The sequence below is a fragment of the Agelaius phoeniceus genome, chromosome 4 (genome assembly GCF_051311805.1).
Source record: "Agelaius phoeniceus isolate bAgePho1 chromosome 4, bAgePho1.hap1, whole genome shotgun sequence".
In the NCBI taxonomy this organism is placed as follows: domain Eukaryota; kingdom Metazoa; phylum Chordata; class Aves; order Passeriformes; family Icteridae; genus Agelaius; species Agelaius phoeniceus.
The window spans coordinates 38393171-38419666 of NC_135268.1; the positions used below are offsets into that span (position 1 = coordinate 38393171).

Below are 26496 nucleotides of genomic sequence, written 5' to 3' on the forward strand. Positions count from 1 at the left end.
CAGTAAAGTTGGGCAGTGAGCCTTAACGAAGCGAGGGCTGTTATCACCTCTCCTTAGCCCTTTAAGTGCAGCAGGCTCTTTGGTGTCTCTCGCTGAATGTCGCTTTGTTAATTGCGACGGTAAACAGGACACAGCGCTGACCATCGCACTTACCACAGAACCGCTGGGTTTAGGAAAGGAACCTGGGTCCAGGGGGAGTCACACATGAAGAAGGGTTCGTAGAAGTACTCAGCATTTCCTGGACTTGCTTCTATCATTTAAAATGTATTGCATACCTTGAAGTGAATGTAATGGCTGGCTTAATTGGAGATAACTTCACTGAAGTGGCCGTGGTTACCATTTATGTCAGCGGTGAATGTGCCCTTTAATGCTGTGCCCCTCAGGTATGGCTGTTCAACGTAGGAAAAACCTGACAACACTCATTACCGGTGAAATAAATGTTGTGAATTATATGTATGATTAGGTACCATTTTCCCCTCATTTTGGATATGTGAGCGTTATTTTTCTGAAAGCATCGTAAGATTTTACACATTATATTTAATGGCAAACACATTTTTAGTTTTGTGAAGCACCACATGCTTTTTGGGGCCAGTAGAAGTGCCCATGGAGAAGAGGGTGGAAAGAGCTAGGAAAGAAATGCAAGCAATAAAATATTAAAATATTCTGACAAAACCAGAACACGGAAAAAATCCACCCTAAGCAATTCTTGTTACATCCTATGCAGAATGGTAAAAATACACATTTTTATTTTCCTTTGTCCCCTTTAGATTTCTTTTCCTTTTTTCTTCTTTCTCTCCCTCTCCCCAAATATTTCACCTTACCTTTCAAGTCTGTCATTATATTTCTTTCTAAACAAATCTAGAAAGAGAAAAAGGAGCTAGTTCCTGCTTGGGGTCAGTGGGAACTTTGCCATTGACTTTAAATAGGTCCAGAAGTGGGCTCAACAGAGCATTTTATAGCTTCCTTTATTTATCTTAGGTTTTATTTTGAGCAATGTGTCTTTTGTATGACTGCATTATTTCCACAGTGAACACCATAATGATGGACTCATATACATTATTATATACACACGTACTGAACAAAGCGTTATTGATAGTTATGCTCTTTTAAACAAGAGTAAAAGACAGCTATGAAACTACAGCACAAGGATGCTTTTATGGTGCAGATTCAGTACAGCATTAGTGTTCTCCAAAAGTCTGTGCAAGGTGCTACTCCACACCTATTGTCAAGAAATCTGTTGATTACTGAGAAACAGGTGATTAAAAAGAAGTAATTAATGCTTTAGTCTAAGAAGCCAGGCCTGCAGTTCATTAGGTTTTGTAAATGATGCCCATAGCTGATCTGTTCTTCCTGAGAGAAATGCATAATGAATCACTGTTCTCCAACTGGAATACAGCAGGAACTGTACTGAAATGTTTGAGCTTAATATCTCTAGGCTAATGGGCCAAGGATAACAATAAAAGTTTGGCAGAAATCTGGCTGATAACTGGGGATATCAGCTATGGAGTGTGGTGGCCATTTGTTACACAAGATTCAGATGAACATATGATGGAAGGGACTATTTCTGTCTTTTGTTGATGACAGTTATGAACCTTGGGTTCTTTGCAAAGCTGTCTCCGAGGAATCCCCAAAGGGCCATCTCATGCATTGAGATAATTTTTCACAATTACAAATGCACTGTACTAAAACCGTACCAACAATGTAAATACAAGAAAAAAATGAAGATGGTTTGTTGTAAAAGTGGCTGCTGTCATGATTTAGGACCACCGGCCTCTCTCTGTCTTGTCAAAAATAAGGTAGACTCCCAGCTGGATAAAATCTTCAGCTTACAGAGATCTGGCAATGAGGATGGATCAAAGGCATGTTTTTCTCTCACAGTCATTATGAGAGATCCTCTGCATCAACTGTACTTAGGACAAACTATCATGAAAGTGCAGCACCTCTTTCACCCAAGTGAAAAGGGCCAGCTGAGCTGTGCAGGTGTGTTGCAGGAACCAGAAAATGTCATTGCTGTGTCCATTCCCTTCTGCTAGCTGAAGTCAAAAATCAATTTTCCTTCCAGTTAATGTAGTTATGTTACTTGTAAGGCAGCCTTGATGCTGCTGGGTTTGTATTCCACAATATATTACAGCAGCTGTCTGGAGAACATATAACCTATTTACTTCTGGTTGTCACGGAAAGAGATCTACTACTAGGCAAAACAGAAGCATTTATGGAAACCCATGGGCGAGGAGAGGCCGCAGAGCTTCCAGCAACTGAAGTCCTGCCCTCTGAACAGAGGCACACAGACAGTGCCTGGCACGCAGGGTGAAATACCAGCTCATGGCAACACACACAGTGGGATTGGTGCTTGCACCCAGAAAACATTTCTGAGAATGAAAAAAACCTGTAGTCATTAGTTACCACAAAAATATACTGTTGGCAACCAATTGTCACTCTAGCAACCTCAAGAGAAGAAACAACTGCTTGCTGAATGAGCAGCCCTGGCTGCAGCATAACAGTCTAGTATACTTGTTAGACTGGAGCTGAGTAAGAAATTTTATAAATATAATCTATTTCTTTAATTGATAAATTTCCCACAAGCCAACATGGCTAATCTATGGTATATTTGCTTTCCCAGGTGTTTGCTGAAAGCTTCCTGCAAACATATCTTCAGTGTTCATAATAAATTCTCCTGCATGCATAGTTTTCCAGTGTTTTTATTATTTATTTGTGGCAGAAAAAATAAATCTCTAAGGATTTGGATCATATAAAAATATATATAATGTGGAAATGTAGATGTTCTTGCACCAGCTCTGGTGTCTGTTATTTCAAGCTTTCCTACAATTAAACTGAATATTCATGGAAAATAGATTGAGAAAGGGTGTCAATAACACTGTAATAAATCCAGTATTTTATTCAACTGATTATCCAGGAACAGTTTTGGGCCACTTTCCCAATTCTTATTAAAAATAATATAAAAAAGAGAGAAAGAAGTCCTCTCATCCGTTTATGAGTTATGCCACTTTAAAAGTTGCTATATTCCATTACACAGTCCCCCACCCACTTGTTTGCCCAAAGAGACTTTGCTACTAGATGGATCCAGAGCAGCTGCCTTGCCCCAGAACAGCTGCTGGTGCTCTATATTTGCAGCTTCCTCTTGCTCTCTGATACTCTATAAAACTGTTTATATTCCCTGTAAAAGTATTTTCACTCTGTTTGCTTAGTGACCATGCACCACAAATATTCTCCTTACCACTAACAATTATGAAATGAAAATGTTTACAAAACTTTATTTAGTGCCAGTACCTAATAAACTATAGAAATGCTGTGAAGTGAATGTGTGTATGCAATGTGTATATGCATGTATGAATGAAGTATTTACCTAATTTTTCTGTGCAGCAGAGAGGTGGTGATGTACTTTTACTAGCACTACCCCAAGATTGCATGCATTTGGTGTCTACTGACTGGTTTTATAACTCTTTGAAGCTTATTTATGGTCTGTGGAAGAACTGACATGTGAACTAAATTAACTATTTTTGCAGCTTTTTTTGGAGCCTTGGCCATATCTATTCTAGATCATGTGTTTATGCTACATCAGTGCAAACTTGTTGTTTTTCCTACCTCAGATCAGGTATTTGAGCTAGTTTGTCCTGCATTGTTTTGATACTACCCATCATAAACCATTTGCACTTTTGTTCCTGTATTGCTGTAACCCGATGTGTTCTGAAAGAGGAATTGTCCCACAGCTTTTATTAAGGCCACACATTGGAAAATATTTGATTCAATATTAGGAGGGCAATTGTTTGCCTTCGAAGGAGCTCTGCTCTGTGAGAGGGAATCACAGCACATTTCAGTTCATTGAGTTAATTGCTGCTGCCCCAAGAGTCTGAGGCAGGCTTGTTTGTTCTTCTGTTTGCAGCTGGCTTGTCTTTCTCAGATGATACACAGGGTGGCTGAGCAACACTTGGTAGCTTTCATCCATTCCTTTGCTACTTTCATTTGGTATCTCACACACAGCATGTATCTCCAATGCCAAATCCTCTTTATCAAGCTCACAAAAACAGGCTGTGATGTGTTGCCAGCAGGAACAAAGTGCAATGGGGTAAAGTCTTGGAAGAGAAAGCTTTGCTTCTGCACAGAAAGTGTTCAAACCCAACAGCAGCAGGATTTGCCCTCTAGCTGATCTGCTTTCAATGCAGGGCAGGATTTAGGCAGAACCACCGCAGTACCCATCTCTCTGAACTTCAGGGACTGAGAAATGAATACTTTACCTATTGTTTTGGGTATTTTTAAAACATGCAGTTTGGCTTAGAATATTTATTGCTTTTCTTGTGATCCTGAAATCCGTGACTACTGTCAGCACAGTGCCTGTATTTATTTTATGCCTAAACTTTGTTCCCAGGGGGTGTATGTTACAGAGATTCTTTAGTTCAGTGCTTTTTACTAACATATAAGTGAATAATAATATGATGGATTCCATATTCTTATACATTCTGATAATCTTGTAAAAAGGATTTTTTCTATTTGATTTTTTTCTGCTTAATAATTTGTTTTACACTGCAAACCGAGGGTGTAACACAGAAGCCTTCAGTTGGGTGTAGTGTTTCAGTTCCTTTCCTGCCCTCATCAAGTGCAGGAATCAGCACTTGGATTGGGACTGGGAAAATTTTATTTCAAAAATACATCTCTCTTTCCTCCAGCATTACAAGTCTCACACTCAAACATTTAGAGACCTTTACCTTTCACAGCATTTATGGGTCAGTCTACAGTGGAACCAAAAATGTTGCTTGCCACCACTAACAGCCCTGCCAGAAGCACTGCCAGAACTTATGCTCACTTAACTGAATATCACAACACAGTTAATATATAAACTCAGGTAACAATAAACTATATTCTGACAGATGACTTTGGGCTACAAGAGTTTGCAACAAGACAGCACACAGTATACTTGTTTTCCCTCGTGTCTCTGTAGCTGACCTATTCTGAAAATTGAGTTTTGTGGTGTGGAGACTTTTGAGCCTTCATAACAAAATTTTTCAAAATGTTCATGAAACATGCCTCTATATGTCTTTGTCTGATGATAAATGCCTTCCATGTAAAACAGTATTTGATCTCAGTATCTTTTGGCAGTGAAGAAGTTCTTTTTCTTTGGAGGATTAAAGACATGGCACTTGCTCCTTTTCCTCTTTTTATAGTGCATAAACAGATAATATGTAATACTTTTACCTGGTATTCTTCCACAACATTCATGCTACAGCAGGTACTTCTATAATTCAATTAAGATACCACAGATTGGCTTCTGTGCACCGAGGAGCAGGGTTTGTGTTTCTGTGAGTTCCTCTTTGTCTTTGGGAAAGTAGCCAGAGCTACCTCATGTACCCTAAATTTAGAGGGGGCTTTGTTTGTCCAAAGCAGTTCAGAATATCTAATACTATAAAATGTGTGGGAGAGATGGTTTTATCTCTTAAGCATCCTTATCCATAGCTTCAGGAATAACAAACTTTTCCTTTAAATCTGTAGACTGCATATGTTTTAGATTAGTTTCATTTGTGTTTTTGTAGGTTTTATGAGCTTTTTTAAAATAATTTTCCTGTTTTCTGAGTAAATTATATGAAACATCTGCCCTAAATTTAATCTATCAAGCTCATAAAGGGAAAAGGCAGACGTTTTATGAGTGATATTATAAAATTTAGATAATTATCTTGTTTGTTTTAGCAGTTTCTATTTTGGTCTCTGTACAGTATTCTTCCATTAAAAGACAATTTTTATATGGTGTAATGGTCAAGGAGAACAGCTAGTGATCCCATAAAAAGTACATTTAATAGTGGTCCTGTTAATCAGCAATATTCTGTGTATTTTTAATGGAACTATATTCATTGTGTAAGCATAAACCTAATCTCATACCTGTTACATGGTTCTCAGATTAAAAAAGGAAGCAAAGTCTTTGTGTAGGCAGCATATAATTCCTGCAGCCTTCACTAGCTGTGCAACTTATGCAAGTTCAAGTAGGATATATCAAGTATGTCTGGAGCAATAAATGCAAGATGGACTTATGGCACCCTTTTCCTCTGCCATCTGCATCAGTTCAGTGAAGTTTTGCCATCCTGTATCCACCATATGTACAAATCATTTTAATGGAAGGTGGAAAATCATTCTGGGGGGACATCATCATGTGCGTATTCGTTCTTATCTCCTGTACTCGGCATCTGCCACTGTCTGCTGTCAAAGACAGTATCCTGTGCTAGTGTAAACCTCTGCTTTGCCCTGATGTGGTTATCCTTGCTGCTCATATGCTTATTCCTGCTCTTTTTTTGGTTTTTTTGCTGGTTTTTTTTTTGTTTTATTCCAAAGCAGCTACTTCCACTAACTTTGCAGGATAGAACCAAACAGAGGACCAAAACTGGATGACAAAAGTATTTCATTTAAGAGAGAATGCTGATGGTTTAGCTTCAAAAAAAAAAAAAAGAAGCCACTGCAGCTCTCTTCCTTGTAGTTCTCCATGAGAATACTCACCAAACACAAACAAACCCTATTGGAGCTGTAAGTGATCTTCCTTCTCTCAGAACTGGATCACAACCTTTCAAAGCTCATATGGATTTACAAGAGCGTTTTGACTATGTTGGTGAGACCTCACCTCTTCTGGGCAGTTTTTGGATGACACTTGCTTCATCTCATGCTTTCTTTATACTCTTCTAGTTCACATATTTTCTTTCCTGATTTCCACAGTACTTTCCTCAGTCAATGCATGCTCAGCTTGCCTCTTGGGACTTCGTGCAGCCCAGGAGGTCCAACATGACTACTTAGAGTAATATCTGTGCTGGCCTAGTGGGAAAGGCTGATCCTTTCTGGTTTCAAAAATTTTTGCTGTAATGTCCTGTAAAAAATAAAAGTAATTGAAAATAAAATGCCCCATAGAAATGTAACAATTCTTTGGTTCCTTGTTTTTTTGGTTAGCAATGTGAAATCAGTGTATCTTTCTGAGGGCTATTTATGTTTCAGAGGAGCTGAGAGGGGAAGGTAAGAGAAGCATGCATGTTATTTTTCAGTGCAGAGAGTCTGCATTTTTCTCCCCCCACTATATATCAGTGGATAGAGAATTCATTCATTTGGAACTTACTAAGTGGTGCCAGAAGGCAACAGAAAATAGTAGCAGTGCTAAAGGCTTAGCTGTATGAATGATATGCAGTTTGTGCCCAGAATCTATTATAGATTGTTGGAACTTCAGGGTTTAAAAGACAGATTTTTCAGAATTTCTGTTAATCCAAAGTCTATGCCAACAAGGCTCCAGGGTCACTAGTTAAAATTTAAATTTTCTCTTATGGCAGAATATACTATAGCATGCATTTGCAGTCCCTGTCCTCATACTAGAAGGTAGGAATGACTTAGTTACTCGCTGAAAATACCTGAATATTTTTTCTTGCTTTCTGTTTGAGGATTCTTTATTTCCACACAGTCTTCCATAATAGAGCTTTACTGAATTTTTTTTTCAAATTTTTCTGACCACTCATTACCTTGAATTGGGTTTTGTTAACTTCTTTTTGTTGTCTTTGCTGTTATTCCTGCTCCCCGGTTGGTTAAACACAAAAATTTTCCTTCCTGATCAGTAGTTGAAATGGAATAAGTGCTGCAGACCAAACAGAGAGATCTGTGACCCCATGTGGATTTCAGGCTCTCACTGCAGGCCAGTACCACGGCTTCAGGGGGAATCTAAACCAGGATGCCCATGAGAGGCACTGCAGCTCTCCCTGCTCTCCACAGAGGCAGTGAGGCCTTGGGCTGAGTAACACTAACAGGAAAATGTAGCTGCCTGCCCAAGGATGTGGCCACTTGAAATTTTAATTGCAATAATTTCTGGTAGCTGGATTTGAGATTTATCTTCTCTAAGCAAGTGTCTACGACCAGCCATTTAAACTTTAATTTTTAACCAAGCTGTACTGTTGTGTTGATGTGGCCTGCTTCCAAGAATGTCAGAATTCCTGAGAAATCAGTGGGCTTTCCAGTTCTTCCCAATGAAAAAGTTGTGCTTGCCTGTAATCCCATGTTGGGAGCAAGAGCACTAACTGAAATGCATATGAGAAATAGCAAGGGGCATTTTTACCTCAGAAGCCAGGGAAGGAAAGGGAGTTTAAGTGACAGGAGACTTTGGGGCTTCTGTTTTGTTGCAGTGTGAGTGGAGCCAGAGGGCAAATTCTTCCCTCCTGCTCAGTCTCATTATTCTGCCCTCTGTATATCCCACCAGCCCACTGATATCCAGAGCAGAGAGGGAAAAACACACTTCTGGGACCTAGCAGGAGAGCTGACTGTGTCTCCCTATTCTGCTGTGTGTGTGAATCTGGTATAAGCCAAATCAAAGTGGAAAATTAAAGTATATTCTCTATTATATATTTTCCATAATACCATTTCTTTAAGGATTCAAAATGCCAGAAGGGATTGCCAATGTTTCATCTGGTTAGCTCACATGCTGATTGATGACTTTGATAATATGTGTAGTTTAATGATATTTACACTGTTTGTCCAGTTAGGTATATTAAAAGAATGTTGAGAAAACAGTAGACGTGCTAAAATCCTATGGTAACAGCTCATACATTAGTGGTGTTTTGTTGTGAACAAAGTCATTTTTCAGCTGAGTCATAAAGTAGCCTAAAAACAAGTGTGGCACTGTTTGCTTCAAATGAGGCTGTTGCCATGTGACCACCATTCATCTGACATCATTACTGACATAGCTTTCCTTAGTATGATATCTGATTAAGGCTCCCAGCCCTGGTGGAGCCAGGCTAAGTAGTCTGAGTGAGGTGGCTGAGGAAAGTTAATGTGTCAATGTTACTACTGGGCGAGAGCCTCTGCTCAAAGTTTCCTTTGGAGAATGAGGAAACAAATGGCTGACGATCGTTCCAACGGGAACCTTCCGAAAATATTTGAAGGTCTGGTAGGAATTAAAGATGTGCTGAGCTCCAAAGGGAGATGTAATCAGTTCAGCAAAACATAAAGATACCCCTTCTGTGTGAGGAAATGCAAACATGGAGACGAATTAAAAAAAAATAAAATATGCTAAGAAATGAAATTAATCACACATTTGCAGAAACCAACTAATTAAATATCTGTGTAACATGGGAATATATTTCTGGTTTGTACATGTAAATAAACAATCAGCCTTTTTTTAGATCTGAATTTCTCTTTTATTAAAAAAAAAATAAGGCTTGAGATATCTTGTTACTTTAAGAAAAGACAGTTTTCAACAGGTACAGTGAAAAATAATTTGCAATGTCCATCTGAGATGGGATAAATTCCACTATTTCTGTTTGGCTTTTGAAATCCACAGAGATTACCACTGTATCTAGTAATTTGGAAAACATACTGACTAGCCTCCTGTTTTTTGAAAGCATGTGGACTAGCCTGAAAAAATATAGTCATTTTCTTTACGATGGAATGAATGGAATGATGAAATAATTTTTTTGGTAATTCCATGTCTTAAGTCTGTTGTTAATCTGTGCTCCAATTTTGGTTTTCAATAAGGGACTTCTGCTAATATTCTTCAATTTTTCCTTTTAAAATTAGAATATGGTAGGTTTTTTTCCTTGCACAGATGCCTTAATGCTTGATTTATTATTATACTTTGAAGTGCTGTGGGACTAAGACCCATCTGAGACTGTTATGGGACTCAGATCTGCAACTAAGATCTCCAGATTGCTTGAAGTATTACCTTCTCATATCTGATGCTTGAGTGATTTGGGAACATTTACATTGTCAGGGATGACAGAGAAGGATAAACCAAATAAGTTTTAGTGGGAAGTATGATTCCCAGGGCATAGGTTGTCTTGGGAAAGGATTTAGGCCAAAAAGAGAATTAGGGGTTTGATATTGGAAAGAAGCAACACTCCTCAAAGAGTAGGTTACATATAGTTTTAACAAGCACTTTTAGGTCATGGAAATCTTTAATTCTGATGCTAAATGACAGTCTGACCCAGAGTATCTGGGCACTGACTCTGTTTAGATGACCAAAATTCAGCAGTTCAGGAGATGTACTACATTTGCATGACACTTTTTCTTAAAAGCACAGTTGTTGGCACCATCAGGTGATACAGGCCATTGCAAATTCAAAAAGGGAAAAAAATCAAAGGATATGGCTTCCTGTGAAATTTTTCAGATGAGTCTTGTTTTTTCTTGTACAAATATACTTGAAGAAAAATAGAGCCTGTTTCTAAGAAATACTGAAATATTCTTGGTATGGGTTACTCACCCACATTCAAAACCTTTAATAGTCTAAATTCTGTATCATTTGGCTTGTGGCCAGCCAATGGGAAATGCTAAGATTTCATGGGGGATTAAACTGGTGCAATATGAACATTAATTCTCCAATAAAACCAGTGAAATTAATGGACAGACTTAAAGTTTATTTTTGCAAGAAAAATGTAGTAGAGTCTGCCCTATCTTCATATAGTTTGCAAAAAATGAATAAAAGATATTTGTTTCTACTCAAAGGAATAATGATAAAATCACTTTGAAATTGTTAGAAAAATGCTGGCTATTAATCTACGACAGCCTTTTAAATCACTGGTCACATACATTTAATCTTTTTTTCCTTTAATTAGAAAAGGTTGTAATGTGATAGATCCATTTGACATTAGACTCAGCAACACATTACTTAGATGAAATCACACTTAAGAGCACTGCAGACTGGATCTGAGTAGCTCAGCTGATAAGGCACTGGTTTGTCATCTACGAGACAACAGTTCAAGACTTCTCTGATTTCTTAAGTCAAATTAATTTAGTTATGTCAGCTATGCTGCCATAAGATGATAATCCAAGCTGCAGGGATGCCAGGCATACTATTACCTTCTTTGGCTAGATTGAAACTGTGTCAGAAACACTGAGGGTAGCTAGAATTCATTGCAGGTGTGGTGAGAAAAATGGAACACATGAATTTCACTAATTCTAAAATAACTGCCAATATACAATTGCTCCTTTGATTCAACTGGACTGTATTTTTTTATTTCCTGTAAGTGAAACATGTCAAACCCACCTGAACTTTGGTTGGACCTAGGATCTATCTATTAAGTTTACTTAAAGTAAACCCTCAACAATCTCACTGGAATGCCCACGTTGCTGCCTTCTCTATGCAGGGCTCTAGCATGCATTATTACCATGACTCAGCAGAGGAATTGGTAACTCTGTGTGTTTCTATGCTCAACCAATATGCTGCAAAACCTTTCTCTGAAGTCACACAGTCTCCACTGAAAAACCCTCTCTTCTAGGGTGCCTATTTCCTCCATGAATTTCCACTTGACAGTAAATCTTTACAGGAGAGATACGAGGATAACAGAGCCTAACTGCTTACAGAGAAAACACAAACATTCTTGGGCAAAAGTGACTCACTCAGTGAGAGATAAAGGGGCTGGAATTTTCCTAAGGAAATGTCTTATTAACTTATGTTTTATGTCTGTATCTCTGTCAGAAAAAACCTGTCATTCCCTCTTACTTCTTCAATAACTTCCATTTCAGCCAAAATTTTGTAGAGGGAGAAAAGATGAAAATACCCCCCCAGTTTTCTCAAAATATGTGGCTGGGTAGGGAGACAAAGTATTTTATCAGTTCCACTGACAAAAAAACGTCAACCCGGCATGAACCTTCAGAATATCCACTTAGGAAAGTATTGCTATAAAGATTCTGCAGCATATATACCCACTGTACTTCTAGCACTATGCATAGATTTCCATCCCAAAGTAAATGTCTATGAGAGAGCATGTTGACAGCATAAAAGAAGAATGAAATAATTCTGATACTGCAATACTGCCCAAATTTATGTAATATTACAGAAATCTGGAAACACTGACACCATTTAGTAATCTTAAATCTGAAGCTAGTGATGCTAAAATAACATCCCTCTCTATTTTAATGCCAAGAGAAGGTATTTAAACTTTTTGCAAAAGATTAGGATATCAGAGACAGAAAGAGAGGTGCAAATAAAAGTTTGGAAGTAGTGTTGACTGTAGAAATTCTATCAGTTTAGTGTAATTCAAGCAAGGCAACTGATAGCTCAGCTTGAAGGTAACAGATGTCCTGAAAGTGTGCCACTGTCATGCTATTTCCAGGAGACCTTGTTTGCTGTGGAGGTATGTAATTGAATTTCTAATTCACTATTAATAAATATCCTTTACATTAGTCTTCTCGTGCAACTTCTATGTCCACATCTCAATTATAGGATTACTGAGCTGGTAGCATATCTTCAACTTTTGCAACAGCTTCAGTGATGATCAAATTTCTCAGGAATGATTGTCCACAATCCTTCAGAGCTTGTAAAACTTTTACATTTATCATAGAGCAAATAATCTGGTAAGAAGCCAAGCCTTCATTTTCCATCAAAGAATACTAAAAAGAATCCAATTCCTGGAACCTGATGCAAATGTGTTTTCCGTGAACTGCTGTGTATCCATGCACAGTTTAGAATACTACATCAGAGAAGTCATTTAATGAGTAAAATATTGTTGTTTCTCCCCCTCCCTCCACTAGAATTCTACATATCAAGTTTTCCAAGACACATATGCTCTTTTTAATGACTGGAAATACTTTCCTAGTGATTAAATTCTGCTTGGCTCTAGTAGACTCTTCCAGGACTTTTATAAGCCAATATAATGTATGCATCTGATGATAGGCTATAAACATTCACTTTTAGGTCACTAAAAGCAATGCTTGAAAAACTGAGTTGTCCATAACTGGCTTTGCTTAACAGCTTGTGTGATAATCATTCCTAAAATTATATCTTGTGACTCAATAAAGACATTTGGCAGTGCAGAAGTGCTGTCCAGTTGTCCAAGGCGTCCAGCTACTTGGAACTGTGATGTCTAAATTTTTCAGTTGCATTTCCACAATACTTCTGAGTCATGAAGGGTATTTTTGGCCCTGAAGTTCAGTGGTTTCTTGAACTCAAGATGCAACTTCTTGAAGATTTGAAAAGCAAAAATCAACTCTGTAATGTGAAGGTAGTGTTTTCACAGTGGTAGGGATTTTTGGTTTCTATACTTTTCAATAACTTCCAGACAGAAAAAATGGGTAATATTTTAGTGTGAAGCAGAAGGCAAGTGTCTGGCATTTTACATCTCAGAAGCTTCAGGAGATAACTGGTATCTGTACATGCAGGTGATTGGATAAAGATCAGCTTGGCCAAAGACAAAAAATGATGGGGACAAGATACCATCTCCAGTGCAACTTCTGTGGTGAGGCAATCTGATTCATTTTCTCAATCACACAATTGTTCATTAGGGTGTGAAGTTATCAGCTCTGCTCCATGCAGGACATGGAATGTGGTGCTGTTCCTGTCAGCATCTTCTTGCTCTTTTGTCTCTCACTTCACAGTAAGTACTGAAAAGTTGGTTGCTGCTGCAAAATTAGGCATCTACCCTTCATACACAGACTGGCAGAGGTTCAACCTTCCTAAGTCATCTTCCCACAACTGCTGACAGGGAACACAAATTTGTATGTTGTGTGAGACTTTCTTTCCTGGTCCCCCACATGCTTACTTAACAAGCTGAAGCATTTGCTATAAAATCACTTTATTGTTTGCATAGTTTCCAAATGTTCCTAATGTCAAGACGACATGACACAGAGCAGTGAAGGGCATCTTAGCATGGAGATCACTGGGCTCTGGGTCACCTTCCATCCCTCCCAAAACAATTTATGTATTCATCTCTGTAGGGATTAGGAGAACCTTTCAGAATTTCATGAGACAGGGATGGCACAGGAGCTGTGCATTTATTCTGCAGCCTGAGAAGCCAACCTTGCCCAGGTTCCCTGCCATTCATTAGCACTCACATCTCTGTGCTTGTTGTGTGCCCTTCACCAGCTCTTCCTTTCAGTAACTCCTGCATGTATACCAAGAATCCTGTGGATCAATGACAGCCCAGTTTCCATCTTTTACAGAAGCAGGATGTTCATCTCCCCCATTTTTTATTCTGGTGGCCAAGTTGCTAGCTCTTCTGGCATCTTGACTCTGGATCCCTTTACTTATAAAATTTTTCCTGTTTTCCATTGAGTCTTCCTGCTCTGTTCTCTGGGTTCTTGCATTTTTTCCATGTTTCCAAATCCAGTTTTTCATTGCTTCCTCTTTACTCCACATCCGCTGTTGCTTTGTTGCCTGCTGTTTCTGTCTTCCTGTATTGAAGCTTTTGTTTCTTCCCACAGGCTGCTCTGGAAAACTCCTTTTATTTTTTTGGTAGACTCTCAGCCATTATCTGCTCACACATAAGATTAATTTGCTGCCTTTGAGGCATGCAGGCAGTAGAAAGTAGCAATAGTAGAATTAAGCAGTCTGGAGAGCATGGCTATTCCCCAAGCAAGTTTTTCTTGTGTTTTAAATTGCATTAAAATCAAAGCATCCGTGTCTATGTGTTTCTGGAACACTTTGGCACTTATCAGCCGAGCCACTCCCTGACTGTCATCTTATAAAAAGAGCAGCTTGGGCTGGTGTTGGATTTTGCTTTACCATGCCAATCAGAAGGCATGATCAGGGAGAGAGAGAAAAAATATTTAACTGCTACGGAAGTTTTGTGGAAGTTTCTTGAATGTTGTAAAATTTTCATAAGTGATCAGTGGAAGGGTTTTTTTGCAGTCTTTTACTGATATGCACAGACTCCATTAAAATATGTAGTTTCTCAAACTCCAAATCAGAATGGTTCATAATCACTTACTAGAATTTCAAAGTTCTTTAAATTTGGTGCTTGAAACCTCCAAAGGAAGGAACCATGCAAGTAAAGGTTTAAAAAAACCCAGCAACAAAGTCCAAAGTGAAAACCTGGAGTTAACTTTTGGTTTTCAACATTACTACTTGTAGTTCTTTGGAATATCTTGGCATTGTATTATGGTTTTCCCATATTTCAGATACTGCACAGATCATCTCAACCTCTACTTCATTGTACAACAGTTTAAATCCAGCTGACACCTTGAATCTCAAAACCAAATAAAGTAGATCTGGACAATATTCAGAGAAACGGGGACAGGATTGTATCAGAGCAAAGAAAGACCTACTTTGAAAAAAAGAAAGCATTTTGGGAGAGAAATAGAATGGGGGAATCAGGGAATCAGAGCATGAAAGAGATGAATAAACGAGACTAGCATGGAGAAGTTAAAAAGACATTAATTGTTTGTTATTTCTCTGAATATTGCAACTAAGGATCATCAAAGCAATCAGAGAAGAGTTTCTTAGTGCAGATGGATAGATCAGTTGAGAACTGATCTATCCATCTGCATGTAACAAACAAGAATGTAACAAATGCCAAAAAAGTTTTTGGTTTGTGGAGAAGTTTGACTTATTAATGAAGCAACTATTTGGTGTGACTATACATATAGAAATAATTTCTTAGCTAATCCCTAAATTAAAAAAAATTAGCAGATTCTGAATTTATCTTCATTTTCAGAGGATTTTAAGCTGTCCCACTCTTGGGAGCCAAGTGTCCTATATGGACTATAAATAGTGTATGTAGTACTATTTTCTTGCAATTGATCACTTCACAGAATTGTCTGACAGGTGATTTTTACTTGTTCTAACAACCATATATCTACTTACCAATTAAAAAAAAATTTATTGCAAATTTTGTAATGTGGAAGCTGAAGGCAAGAAAAAAAAGGGGAACAAGAACATTACAGTTTGTACAGATTTATTATTATGCTTGAATTGATACTTCAAAAGATCTTGTTTTCTACTGGCTGTCCTTTCTTGGCTGTCATATTTTAACAGCCTAGTTGAAACTTTATTTTCCATTTTATTTGCTCTTTTGAATGACAGATATTTAACATCCATTGCCAAAGTGATGTATTTGAGAACTTTTTGAATAGAAGCAAAAATGTGACCATGCCCCAGAAATGCAGAATACTGTTTGTGAGTAAAAGCCCAAGTTGAGAAATCTACAGATACAGCTGCTGGGAGGGTATTTCCTGTTCTAGTTCTCAAGACAGATTTGGCAAGACACAACAGTGGTAAGGAAAATAGATTGCAGGCTTTTAATCTCTGCAAGCTCTCGAAGAACTCAATCACTCAGAAAAATTGGCCCTAGAACTCAGTGTGTACTTATTATCTATTTTACTGCTCTGTTCCATTTTCTTTTAATGAGTCCTGTTAGATAACATGAAGTCTGGTAGCAATGTTGGATTTCTTTTGAAGTAAGTTTAATTTTCATCTTGATCTTTTACATTTTGCCTGCTCTTGGCTTTAGAATATTTAGCCAAAATCTTTTTTTTCTGTGTCCACTTTCTTAACAGTTTTTTTTAAGATATGAAGAAAATTGAGAAGAAAGCTACTGCAAAAAGAAATTAACAGAGCATAATACAGAAAGATATACTGGCATCAAGGGAGATACCTTTCCTAACCTATCACATTTAATACTCATATAGGTAACAAACCCAACTGTACTAATTTTTTCTTTACTAAAAGACATGTATGTACAGGTGTTTAACCAATTAGCCATTCTTAATTTGGTTTTTTAATAGCAAGCTAACAGAGAACAAAAAACCCAAATGAGCTCAATACAGCTTTATTTCTTGCAATGCTTTTTCTTATACCTGGGGAAGACCAAAAAAAAAAAAAAAAAAAAAAAAAAAAAAATAGGCTGTGTGTCCTTTCCTCTCTTGCAACCTATTTTGAATTTTTTGAATTTGGATCAACATGGGCTTGGAATTTGGGTGCCAGCTCAAAGTTTCGTTAACTGTAGACCCGGTTACTAATCTGTCCTGTGTAATTTGTCACAATCCTGAACTAGGTCTGTGTGTAGATTAGAAAAATGAAGCTGGCAGAAATTTAGGTCAAGGGATGGCAAGAAGCCCTTGTAATTGTCTCCAGTGATCACAATTAATGCTCAGAACAGCACCGAGGAGAAAGTTGCAGTGGCGAGGCCAGCAGGCCCTCACGGGATGAACAAAGTCTCAAAATGCCTGTAAGTTTTGGGAGGCAAAGGTCGTAGGAACAATATTGGGCCACTCCAAGCCTATGTCATAAACTGTCAATAAAGAGCTCTTGTGCAGGGCAGGCCTCATGTTTTCTCTGCCTATGTTTGTTTTTCCCCAGCACTCCATCAATTCACAGTGCAGGGTTAATAAAAATCCACACAAGTCTCAAGGTGTTTCCTTTAAACTTCTTTGGAGGTTGTGTGGATAGACAATAACACACATCTGACTTCATGCTCAGACCTCTAGTGGTCCATGCTCTTTTTGCAGTGCTTTTTAGCACACATTGCACATATCTGGCACGATTAAACTGTAGGGCTGCATTTTTTTATTAAGTTTATCTGGACCAAAAGTTTGCATGTAACATAAATCATAGGAATCTGTCACAAGAAGAAGACCTCAATCATCTTGGCCACACTGCCAGCATATCTAATCAAATTTATCACTGCATGACACAGACTCAGCCCCAGGTCTGGCAAAAGAGGAGATGGAGTTCTTCTCTCTGATCTTCCTGGACCTCAATTCATTTTTATTCAACTTTTAAAAAAGATATCTATGACCTATAATCTCATTTTGTCTTAAACATCTTCTGTCTGTCTTCAGATTCCATAACATTTCACAAAATTATGTTTGGGTTGAAAATTCATATTAATAGCAAGGTTGAAAGAAGAAAAGACTAATACCTTGGAAGCACAGCAGCTATTAATCAAGTTTAATTGCCATCAGGTCTCCCTAAAAGATAGCTGATTTACTTACACTGCATTGCACAGTGAAGGAGTATCATATGGAGAGCACCAGAAAGAGACAATTATTTTAGCAGGTGCACACTGATTTGTGGTTGAGTTAATTTCCAACATAATGGGATAAGTTCCCCTGTTTTATTTGGTTTTTTTCTCATAACAGTCTGGAAAAAGATACTCTTTTACAGGTCAGTTTTACCATGAATTTCTGTGACCATAAAAAAAAATTTTACATAAATGACAGAAAGCCAGATTGATGCTGTTCAAATGTGGCTGGATTTTGCAACCACTGCTTTAAGATACAGATAGAGCAACTGAAAATTATTTGATCAGTTGTCTGTCATCTCCAAAGGCTCTGTGATGTTTTATCTCCAGTTCTAGTAATTTAAAAGGTCAAATGATTATTTTAAAGAAAAAGCAGCTAAAACAGAGTGTCAGGAAGTGAGATAAAGAAAATCCTTTTATGTTTGAAAATATAGCCTTATCTTAAAATTCACTTTTCATGTAAAAATAAGGCCAGCTCTGAAACGAACAAACAATATTTTATTTTTTAAAGGAAGCAAATACAATTGGTGAATTTTTTCCAGTAGAATACAAGCATGTTTTTTTCTGCAACTGTCAGTCCTGCACCTATCATAACAACAATGGGTTTATATATATATTTTTTTTTTCTTTTTAATTTAATTATTTTTCCCTATTGAACATAATCCCAAACCTCACATCCTGACTAATCAGGAATTACCACAGTAGCACAAAGATTGACTGAAATAACCAACAAATCACTTTGATATGTTCATGGTCTGGAATTCACCATAAATTTGAAATACACACCTGGTCAACTGAAAAGTTAAATATATATTTACAAATTTTTTATCTTATATTTATTGTAATTAAGCTATCTTAAAGCCTCTCTTAAAGTAATTTAATTTACTATATTAAAAAAATCTTATAGAATATTTTTTTATTTATTCAGGGTAATTATTGGCTGCAGAGCTGTTCTTAGATGTTCCTGTACTACTTGCTGAAACCTCCTCTTCACCTTCTTATGCTCTTCATTTCACAGAACTTCTGCAAGAGAGGAATTGGAGTCCTGGCAGAGTGACCAGAAGTGTGACATTCAGGAAAAAAAAGGTATTTCTGTTAATCTCGTGCAAGAGGCATTAATGGTAATCACCTTTAAAAAGCTTGAGGACATCTACCTAGGCTGCTTCACAGAAGTCTGCTTTTAGTATAAACAATACATGAAAAATGTAAGGCAGTTAACTTGCAAACAGAACCCCTAAAAACACCTTGCTAGATGAAGACTGACCAATAGGACTCATCTCTGATGTATCTCAAGACAACATGGCACCTTACCTGCTTTTTAACATATATCCTCATCTGAAAGCAAGGTGGTTCTTGGAATTTTAATGTCTATTCTAACAGCCCTTCAGCCTTTTCTGATTTAGCCTCATATATCCAGTCACAACAACCCCATGCAGCAGTGCAGATGGGAAGTGTAGCTGGGAAGCTCCCCAGTGGAAGGGGACTTGGGGTGCTGATTAACAACAGTTGAACTTGAGCCAGCGTGTGCCACTGCTGAGGCCACACCTCGAATCCTGCGTCCAGCTCTGGGCCCCTCACTGCAAGAAAGACATTGAGGGGCTGGAGTGAGTCCAGAGAAGGGCAGTGGAGCTGGTGAAGGGTCTTAGGAGCAGCAGCTGAGGGAGCTGGGGTTGTTCAGCCTGAGAAAAGCAGGCTCTGAGGAGCCTTGGAACTCTCTACAATCACCTGAAAGGATGACAGGATATAGCCTCAAGCTGCACCAGAGGAGGTTCAGGTTGGACATCAAGTAGAATTTCTTCATGGAAAGGGTTGTTAAACATTGGAAGAAGCTTTTCAGGGAGGTGGTAGAGGCTCCATCCCTGGAAAAGTTCAAGAAATGACTGAAAATGACACTGAGTGCCGTGGTCTAGTTAACAGCATGGTGATCAGTCAGAAGCTGGACACAATGATCTTGGAGGTCTTTTTCAACCTGTATAATTCTGTTATTCCATCATATTTCACTTTTTTCAGCATTTATGCACTGAATAATAAAATATATAATATAGTAAATCTGTCAGATGAGAAGAGTTTGCAGAGTCCTTGTTCATCTATCTATACACAGTCTGAAAGGTGGTAGCATTGAGAACTTTGAGAACTTGTGTAGCAAAATAAAGGTTTTCCAACAATGTATGTTCATGTCCTAAGATATGAGTGCAGTCAATTCCTATTTGCACATTTATGTTGTTTACAGATTGTTTTCTTCTAATGACTTTATATCAGTAGAAATCATGGTATTTTTACATATCCCAATCAAGCCAATGATTCAATGGTTGCAGTTTAATTGCTGTATTCTACAAAAATATTCTGGAAATATTTGGTTGCACATCACAATAAGTAATTCTGTGAATTAGAATGTTTTTATGTGAAATTCTCACATATTTTTAACAAATATATCTTCCATCAGAGAGGTGTTTCTTTATTTATACAAGAAAAATATTTCACAGGAAAAAATGCTGGACTTTTAAAAGAAGTTACTGAATGACTAACGATGAAGCAATATTATCAGACATTATCACCACACAATTATAAATAATCAATAAATGGAGAGAATTATTTTGAGTAATTTCATTGACTTGAGAAGAATTTTCTATTAAGCTTGATAGAAAATTCCATCACCAATTTTTGCCCCTCTGGAGGAGTATTTTTAGATGAAGAAATAAGCCATACCTCTTTAATAAATTGTCCATTACTAATTATTCCCTCAAATCCAGTCATCAAGTCAAACTCTTATTATTGCCTGTCAAGATCTTTAAAATGCTTAACATGTGAAGGAGAACAATTGTCTTTGTTAGCATCCAACCTTTCAAACTGCCCAAGTCTATCAAATACATGTTTCTTTGCATTTTAGGCTAGTTAGTTTTCTACAGCAGAAAAGCGAGGAATTTTATTAAATTCCCCCAAATTACAAATATAATGCTCTCTGACCATGAAATGAAAAAGTGACTTTTGAACCTCTGGTATTGGTAACAATATCCTATTTCTCCCATCAAAACATAAAAGGCAAGTTAAAGCCTTACTTCTATACAGAGTTTCTGCTTTTTGCATTGGATATACTTTGTAAGATACATAGCTAAAACTTTCCTTTTTTTATTCAAAAGAGTGGGAAATTTTCCACCTGAGTTAATTGGAATGCAATATGGTTCACAAGGTTTTAAACTAGGGACAAGGAAAACAATTTGGCTAAAGTCATCATGGCAGGGAAATAATACAATTTTTGTCTATTCTATAAGACCTATACTCTTATTTTGGGGATCTTGATTTGGTTCAGATAATCATCCAGGTTTTTAGATGTTAATTTAATTGAACTTCTAAACTTTTTGAGTTTGCCTATCTCCAATTTAAAAATCCTCTCTGGGAAAGTTATCCAGATGTAAATTCTACAAAAGCACACCTGGCAAAACAACATCTGCCTGACAATGACTTAGTGAGCCTCAGTAAAGGCTGACATATGTGCACATGCAATTGGACCTTATACCAACAAAGTGTTTTACATATTAGTGTACACTAGGGAGTCCTGAATCCTGACAGAAAAATATGATGGCTTTTACACTTTAAATTACAGTGAAGCTGTATGCACAGGTGGTGCAGGTACAACATGTGCTCTTATACAGCTGGCAGGTAAGGGGAGGTCATTTCCCTAACAGCCTCTTCCTGATTTCTAGTGTTTGCTACGACGCAGTTGCAATTTGAGATCAGCATTCTGAGTGGAGTTAGTTCCAGCTGCTGATATAATGCTGACTGCAGGCTCCAGTACCAATGAAGAGGCTTCCGTTGATGCTTACAGATGACAAAATATCATTCCCTCTCCTTTATTTCAGAGATCTCCCATCTCTTTCACGAGGTATGTGGGGCGCAGTTTGTTGTGGTTTGGTCAGACACAGGCCTTGAGTAAGTTAGCAGAGCTTCTTTGAGATCAGTCAGCTGGAGAACTCACAGAGCCATTCCTATGTGCCAAGTGGCCATGCTTTGAAGATAGGGAAAGTAAATCTTACGCGGTCAGGTTCTTGCAAACTAACAAAGGAGCTTTAATTCTGAAGGAAAAAGGACTGGTACGTAGTCCGCTCTCTTATGCTGACCTTTGTCTTAAAACTATAACAAAAATTCCAGTAAATATTTATACTTGGCCAAATTCTGAGAACAGGACATGGCCCAGCTGACCACCAGCATCTGAGTGTGGAACAGAAGGACACTTATGTTCACCAGACAGAGCAGCAGTGCTGCACTTTTTGCTTCAGAGCTGCAGACACCCTTGAAGGCAGGATTTATTAATTTTTTTCCGATGAAAAATGCAGGGGATTCCTCTGGATACCCAGGCTGACTCATAGTCCTTCTCCTTCTCAACCTGCCCAAGACCTTTCTGCTTTTGTGAGAGTTGTGCATTACAGAGTTCAGTCTTAGAAGACCAGACCAGTACTGCTTTCAGAAGGGTGGGCCTGAACTTTTCTCAAGTATCTTCAGAGGATAAATGGGCTGAGATAAAAGTTGTCTATGGGAGCCAGGAAAATCCTCTGCCCACTTCTAGTAGGCCTAACCTAAGCCCAGAATGCACTCATCCATTTTTAAAGTAACCCTTTCCTTGTTTTGGCATCTGCAGCTCATGGAAATGTTCTTTCATTTCCAGACAGCAAGGAGTGGCTGTACCATAGCATAGGATTAACCAGGAATAGTTCCACAAACATAGTTGTACGATAGTGACTAGGAAAAAATGACCCAGAAGTGTAAGTTTGCAGAATCTACAGTAGAAGGACACTAGGTTCTGCTGGAAAAATATGATGAAAATCATTCCCCTGGTCCAAGCTGGTTGTTTATATGTTTTCTTTAATCTCTTTTACTTGGGCATTAATCTGTTCATGTTCAAAGCCTACACTATACAGCTGCCTCTTCCAAACCATTTCCAACCATTTCCTTGTGTCTCAGCATCATACTACCTCTCAGCTCGCTTCTGTACTATAGACTTTTCCAAAAGCTTGTGTTGGTCAAGTGTATGATAACATGTGACTCACATTTGGGCAATGGTGTCAGGAGACATAAGGGTTGTCAAGGTGTAAAGCTGTCTCCTTAACAAAGGCACTGCTCCTAATAGTGCGCATCACATTCATCCCTCTCTTTGCTGTATTCACGGATGCATTCTTTTTAGATGTTGAAAATTCTGAAATCAGATTTCTTTTCCTGGAAAGGGGTATAAGTAGTGAGTAGATGCAGGTTAGACTACATCTGCATCTGGAATCAAATAGCCTCTTGGGGCCTGACCTCAGAGACCAAGGCCAAATCTTTTAATGAGAACTTAGGCAGTGTCTTATAGCAACACAATTGACTTGTTGGGAGGTTTGTATAACACCTACCAAAGTAAATTTCTATCAAGTTGTGGCATTTATACACTTCAGCAGCACACCTTTTATACTTTTTTTCTTTGAATGGGTAATTAATTCTTTTTTTTTTTCACTAATAGAACAAAAGTTCTGTAAATAATTAGATTTTTATAGGTATTAGAAATAACTGAATAACTTCAGAATAATATCCCAATGTCAAAGATCAAATATAAATTTGACACAAGCCTAGACAAAGGACCCAGCCAAAAGTAAAGCTTCTCCATTTTAGCAGAAACCTCCAAATCTGACTGAATAGACTGAATATAGACTGAAACATTAGTCTCTTCTTCTGTGAATAATGAAGATTTCAATGATTGTCAACACAGTTTCTGAGAAAATCTAATAATTGTCAAATCACCAGCTTAAGTGAGATAATGAAAAGCAGTAAATATTGAGGAGAAGGTAAGGCTAATAAAATGAGATTGATCATGTAATTCACTGGCTTTGTCTTAAATTTGTTCAACCCAGAGAAAGAAAAAGTAGAGAGTGAGAATTTCAGATGTAGCCTAGAAATCCTGAGTTTCTATACTGCAGCAGGGCAGGACAGTGTGGCCTAAGCTGGCCTAAGCACAGGGAAGTTGGATAGAGCGATTGCAGAACACAGGGTAAAAGGTTACCAAAGACCTCAGTAAAGGACATTTGCCCAGCAGGAAATACCTCAGTATTTTGGGCACGTGAGTTAATTATAGTAAGGACAGCATGCTTACAAATATAGGTGGACAGAGTTATCAGTTCCTTTCTCACCTATGACTGTAGCAGAAGCCTCTGCTGAGCAAGGCTGAAAGCAGTATCTTGTAGCACTGGTACTGCTGGGGCTACAGAGGCTTGGTCCCACTGGCACAGCTATTGGCACATGGGCTCAAATACTGCTGGCTCTGGTGGTCTCAGCACTTTTTGTTGAATGGGATCAGAAGAATTTGTAAAGGACTGAGAAACTGCTGTGTTTTTTCCAAGCTTGGAGGAAGCCAGATGATGCATGCTGTGATTGCCCATGAGACTGGAGAATGAGAAACCAGACTTGGGTGGACAGGACGATGTCAATTAAGCATATGGGAATGTATTCATTGTGCTCAATTATGCCTTTAAATTTAAATACTTGAACATCAGTACAACATTTTGAAGAATGGATACTAGTAAATCTAGTCTCCAGAATGTTCTAATTAAACTTATTTTAAATAGGACTTGCAAAGTTTATATTTGAAAATGTTTCCTGTGTTGACTGCAAGATCTTTTTTCAGAGATTTCTTTATGGTAAACTTGAGATTTAATCCCATATTTTACCTTTTGAAAAACTGTAAAACACTGGATCCCCAGTCTCTGTTTCATCAAGAAATTAAATGAGGTGCAGAAAAAAAGAGCTGTAATAATTGTGCATAATATAATCTCATGACTCCTCCACCGTTTCTGTCATACCACAGATATTTCCGGATACTGTCACAGCATCTGAGGAACCATATTCCAGCTGTTCTCAGACTTTCCCATTCCTGGAAGCCTGCCCCTCCTTCAGCTCCAACCACAAATGTCCACACAATAGAAATCCAGTCATTCTCCAAGAGGTCAGTCAAAGACTGACTAAAGATTATCCCAGAATGTCTCTGTTATTTTTTCACTCCCATCTAAGGACCTTTAGAATCACGAACTCAGGCATGAACTCAATATCTCAAAGTAACACACCAACATTTTTGTGAATTTGCCCTGATAGAATTGTGTGTAAAGGTCTTTCCCAAAGTTACTAAGGTCTTTAGCTCAAGCATGTCCAAACTGAAAAGCAGGATGTCAAAATATGCAAAAAAAAAAAAAAAATTAATAAGTCACAAACCCCCCAAAATAAAGGAATTAACAGGTTTTCTGTCCTCTTTAAAATTTAGGCAACTTGCTTGATGACAATCAGCAGTCTTGTCACTTTCAGATGTCACCAGCTATCTTTTGCTGCTGCTTCACTTCAGATTTGAAGTTCCATCTGCTCTTTGCTCTTTTTTGTTTGAAAAAACCCTTCCCACCATGATGTCTAAATACTTGGGAAAGCATTTTCAAAAGACCCAAAAATGTATGTGGGATGCTTCAGATTTTGTTTAAAAAGAAAGAAAAAGGAATAAACCTTCAGAGTCCTGTTGAAAATTTGTACATCTGTATATATTTGATTCCTCATGTCTTTAACCTCAACACTAGTATATAGAACTCCACTGGAACCTAATTTCCAACAACTTTTAGTAAGTTAATATCCTAGTTCAGTTTTACAATATTACATGTTCAGCTTACCTTTATGTTGATCACTAGAACACATGTGCTATGTTGCTCAAATATGTACTTGTAGAATGCTTGTGTGTGTACCCACAAATTAAAAAAAAAATTGATAAAAAATTAAACTGCTAAACCCAAACTGCATTCAAATAAATAACTTATTCTACTTCCTAGTCTACCCTAGTCTATTTTTCTTCAGTTGATTTTCAATGGTAAGAAATCTGCTTTTGCTACAAGGTTTTTAAAAATTTTGCTACAGAATTTAGCTAATTAATACAAAATATAAAAAAAACCTAGTGCAACCCAAACCAAAACCCAAAACCCCCAAACTGGTTCCTGGAAACATTAATGTGCACTTGTTACACAAAAGAATTTAGACTTGTCTGCAGCAGGGAGCATTTTAGCTTGTACATCTCACATCTGGACTATGCCTTTGAAGAAAGAGTCTACATTTTCTTGTTTTAAACTTATGGTTCAAGCAGTTTTGATTCTTATCCATGTAAATTGCTTTTCTGTTTCTGTTCAGAAGGATGACTATCATCCATCTGAAAAGAAAATATTTTATAAACTGGTAAGCTCATCATTATACGCTATTGGATAAAATAGAGGGATTGTCACAAGGGTTTAAAGCAAATTATTATAATTATCATTGTTCTATAAAGATAAAAGCTAGGTAGATTTCATTATGGAAGGCACAGCAAATCAACCCATTTCTCCATTATCATGTTACTGAGAAGCATACTAAATGCAGCTTATTAGGAAGTGTTATTCTCATCCCTAAACCAAAAAGACAAGAATAGAACCAAAAGGGGATACTGATAAAGGGAATTATTTTCCTATGCAATTAACAGTGTTATTCCATTTTGCAAGATGACTCTGTAGCCAGGAGTTCATGAAGAGTTTTTTTCCCTAAGAGATTTTTTGGCCACAGAAAACATCCTGTGTAGTTAGGGCTAAAATAACAAGAGATTCGCAGCTCTTTGACTGCTGATCTTTAACTCACTTCTGAAAATAAGATAGATTTAAAAATCCCTTTTCTTCTAGATGCCTTTCTCTACAGCAGGCTTTTTGCATCAAATTTTTTTCCTCTTTCTTCCAAACATGAATACTGACCTTTAAAAGGAAAGTATTTCTAAACTAGCTAATCTACG

General features: G+C 37.6%; 1 long non-coding RNA gene across 2 annotated transcripts; it reads left to right on the forward strand.

Annotated features, from left to right (window-relative positions):
* Positions 1-34: 34 nt before the first annotated feature.
* Positions 35-25511, forward strand: LOC129120329 (uncharacterized). Of its 2 annotated transcripts, XR_008534250.2 has the most exons (5): positions 35-383; positions 18715-18782; positions 21398-21576; positions 24523-24660; positions 24973-25511. It is a non-coding gene; the product is annotated as an uncharacterized LOC129120329 (long non-coding RNA). The 2 variants fall into 2 exon arrangements; XR_008534249.2 differs by having other exon boundaries at positions 24523-25511.
* Positions 25512-26496: the final 985 nt, after the last annotated feature.